This window comes from Lagopus muta, chromosome 3 (assembly GCF_023343835.1).
Source record: "Lagopus muta isolate bLagMut1 chromosome 3, bLagMut1 primary, whole genome shotgun sequence".
Classification (NCBI taxonomy): Eukaryota; Metazoa; Chordata; class Aves; order Galliformes; family Phasianidae; genus Lagopus; species Lagopus muta.
The window spans coordinates 93,387,942-93,391,818 of NC_064435.1; the positions used below are offsets into that span (position 1 = coordinate 93,387,942).

The window sequence follows — 3,877 nt, forward strand, 5'->3', positions numbered from 1 at the left end:
GAAAGTGCTCACCAGTGTTGTAGGCTCACAAAAAACTCCACAAGGAGCAACCTCCAAAGAAAAATCCTTCCTCAGAGGCAGTCAGCTCGTAAATGGGGTCTAGGAGAGATGGAACCAGGCTCCACCCCTTCTAGTCACGTAGCTGATTCGCCTTCACCTGTGCTACCATGGCTGACTTAGTGCTCACCTCAGGTGGTCAATCAGAGGTTCAGGCTGTGATCCAATATTTCCCATACAGCTATATAAGCCAGTTCTTTACCCAATGAAGAGTGTACCTGTCTAATCCATGGATTATCAGCTTCTCTATGACAGTTCTGTGAGTAGATTACATCTACAGTCTCTTCTACATCCATTAAGTGGGCCACCTGCTCAGAGGAGGGGGTCGGGTTGATCAAGCAAGGCCTGTTTTTTACAAACCCATTCTGGATAAGCATGATTGTCTGGTTGTTCTGCACTTGCTGTGTGGTCGCATTCAAGGTGATGTGCTCCGTGACCTGAAGTCAGGCTGACAGGCCTGTACTTTCCCCAGATCCTCCTTCTAGCCCTTCCTGTGGATGATTATTGCAGTGTCAAATCTCCAGTTGCCTGGGACCTTCCTGGTTGACCTGGACCGCTTATAAAAAATGGAAAGTGGCTTGGCAATCATTTATGCCAACTCCTTCAACGCTCTTGAGTGTATTCTATCTGCTCCCATGGACTTGTGACAGTCCAGAGGGTGTAGCATGTCGTTATTTCCTCCTGAACTGTTGTCTTAGTTTCAGCTGGGATGGAATTGTTTTCTTCATAGTGTCTGGTATGATGCTATATTTTCAGTTCTAGGAGCAAAAGAGCATTGGTATCGCAAAGGTGTTTCTGCTGAACAGAATCAAGGCTGTTCTCAGCAAAGGGCTCAAGGAGCTCGGAGGGAACAGAATTAGGATAATAGATTTAAACTTGCCGAAAGGATATTCCATATTATATGACATCAAGTGGATGAAGGGGATGAGTTTCATTTTGTTCTTTTCTGCTGTTTGGGGAGCTAGCTGGGCAGTGATCAGGGGGTATTGAGCAATTGTTTATGCACCACTTGTTGTACAAATTTATATATATGTATATAACTATTATCCTTTTCATTTTCTCTGTATAAATAGAGAGTAAATAATTTTATCTCAACTCATGAGTTCTACCTTTTTCCCCAGTTATCTTCCCTGCTTCCTACTGGGATGGGGGAATGGGTGAATGACTGTGTGATGCTCACACAGTCACATAACATCTGCTAGATTAGAGCACAACAATTGTGGTAAGTTTATTCTGTTCCCCATACCTGTTTTCCAGCTCAGGGTGCTGGGTACCCTGAGGATAGCTGGTCTGACCGTTACAGACACAAGTGTAGAAAGCATTAAGAACATCAGCCTTTTCCTCATTCTTGGTGGCAATGTTCCCCACTCCGTTCAGTAAAGGGTGGAGATTTTTTTTTTTTGGCACTCCTCTTGTTATTAATATTTTTGTAAAAACATTTGTAATTATCTTTAACAATTGTGCTCAGATTAAGTTCTTGCTGGGCTTTCATCTTTCTGATTTCCCCTCTACATATCCTAGCAATATCCTTGTACTCTTCCCTACTTTCCTGCTCCTTCTTGCAAAGATGGCAACTCTCTTTTTTTTTTTTTTTTTTTTTTTTTTTTTTTTTTTTTTCCAGAGTCTCAGCAAAATCTTCCAGTTCAGCCATACTGGTCTTCTTCCCTGCTGACTCATTTTATAGCACACAGAGACAGCATGTCTCCTTCTTGAGAAGTGTCCAGCTTTCATGGACCCTTTGTCCTTCAGTACTGACTCCCAACGGATTCTCCCAACCAACATCCTAAATAATTCAAAATTTCTCCTTAAGGAATCTCTTGATTAGACTGGGATGATATTAGAAAAGCCAAAGCAAAGCTAGAATTAAAACCGGTGAGGAACATCAAAGAGAACAAGTGTTTCTACACATATATTAGTGGATTAATGGTAAACAAAGAAAAAAGGGGCCTGTTGTTCAGTGGGGCTTGTGATTTAATGAGAGTAGAAACATTTAAAGCTGAGGTACTCAAAGCTTCTTTGTACTAGTCTCCAACACGGTCTTTCAGAATTTTGTACCTAGAAACATTGTTCCAGAAAGGGAGTTACCATTAGTGGAGAGTGATCAAACTGGGAATCTCTTCTGGAAATTCTTGTTCTGCACATGATAAACTGTGATGAGTATTACATTTGAAGTCAGTCAGGGGGCTGAAGGACTTGCCTGCTGAGGAGAGTTTGAGAAACCGAGGCTTTTCTGGAAAGACTTGACATCACTCTCCTATTGCTGACATAGGGATTAAGAGATTATTAGGGATACTGGTAGAGCCAGTATCATTATAGAACTTTACTGTGAGACACTAGGAGATAATGATGCCAAATTGAAATGGGAGGGTTCAATCTGATATAAGGGGGCAAATATTGCTGTAGGATAGCTCAGCACTAAAGCAGGTTACCCAGAGAGGTTATAGGGTTTGTTGAAAGTTTCAACAAACAACTACACGAAGTCCTAAGGAAGATGGTCTGAAATATGCACTGACCATACTGTGAGTGGAATTTGGATGAAATGATCTCTCAGGGTCCCTTCCAAGCTTGATTATTTTGTGATTTTTAAGAGTTAGTCCCATATAGGCCAAATATTAGGGAATGTATACACTATCACTTAACTTACCACTTGTGTACACTGAGAACGAAGTGCAGTAATTAGACAGTTAATTAGTCTGTATAGAGCTAAAAATAAAATGAACTGATATTTAGCCCCATTAATACATAATTTGATGTTCAACAGTGCTGTTTTTAAAGCTCATAGTTTGTCAATATAAGTAATTAGATGTATGCATTTTACAATGAATATATTACATCTACATTGTGATTTTATTATACTCACACATAATGCTTTGTCTTCATATAAATATGTAAAAATTAACTCAATTTTTATTGTGTAATATTTAACCAATGCTCCTAATAATGGTATAAGAGTAATAAACTGCAAAGACAAAACAAATATTTCTCATTTTTAACTTTCCTTTCAATATTTCATTAAGCATACTAGCACTTGAATTTCGTAAGATGCCCAAGGCTTTGAGAGCTCACAGTTTCATTTTAAGCCCTTGTATGTAAAGACACTGATCTAAATTTATGGACATATCCAAACAGATCACTGCACCTCTCTTCCAAACAAACAATGAAGATAACTATGTAAGTAAGCATTAAAAAATCCTGCATACTTAAGCCAAGAAGAGAGCGTCCTCATTGTTGAGAAATGAAGGGAAAATGTGAATTGACTAACTGAATGAAAACCAAAAATATTTAGAAACAAATCGGAAGTGAACAAATATAAACACTGATGTTGAGTTTATTTAAATTACTTAAAGCCTTGCTAAAATTATAATTTGCTAACTATGACTACACCATGCTGTAAATCCAGATGGAAAGCACATTTGCAAAGTACAATGCACATTGACAAAAAATCTTTATACAAATAAATAAATAGTGGAATAGAGCATAAATCTAACCAAATTAGAATACTTGTAATTACAAATAATTTAGAGGAAGTCGTGGACTGAGAATTGTGTTCTTTATCATGTTATGTAACTAGTAGCCACAGAGACATCAGAGAAGATATCAGGCAGTGATATGATTTTAAATGGCAAGAGCACTCTGTGAAAAGACAGTATTAGACAGCAGGGAATAAGGAATGTTAAGCAAAGTACTTAAAGAAGATGCTACAAAGAAAATAAGATTAAACATTTTGTCTTGTCTTCATTTCTACTTTTGCCTTTGCATGGGTTAAGGGGATATTTATTTTTTTTTCTCACAAATCTGTCTGAGCCAGATAATTAGTCCC

The 3,877-nt window shown here is 38.1% G+C and overlaps 1 long non-coding RNA gene across 1 annotated transcript; it reads left to right on the forward strand.

The window, feature by feature from the left end:
- Nucleotides 1-288: 288 nt before the first annotated feature.
- Nucleotides 289-2,812, forward strand: LOC125690789 (uncharacterized). The gene is made up of 3 exons (XR_007375797.1): nucleotides 289-316; nucleotides 1,179-1,279; nucleotides 1,679-2,812. It is a non-coding gene; the product is annotated as an uncharacterized LOC125690789 (long non-coding RNA).
- The last annotated feature ends 1,065 nt before the right edge of the window (nucleotides 2,813-3,877 follow it).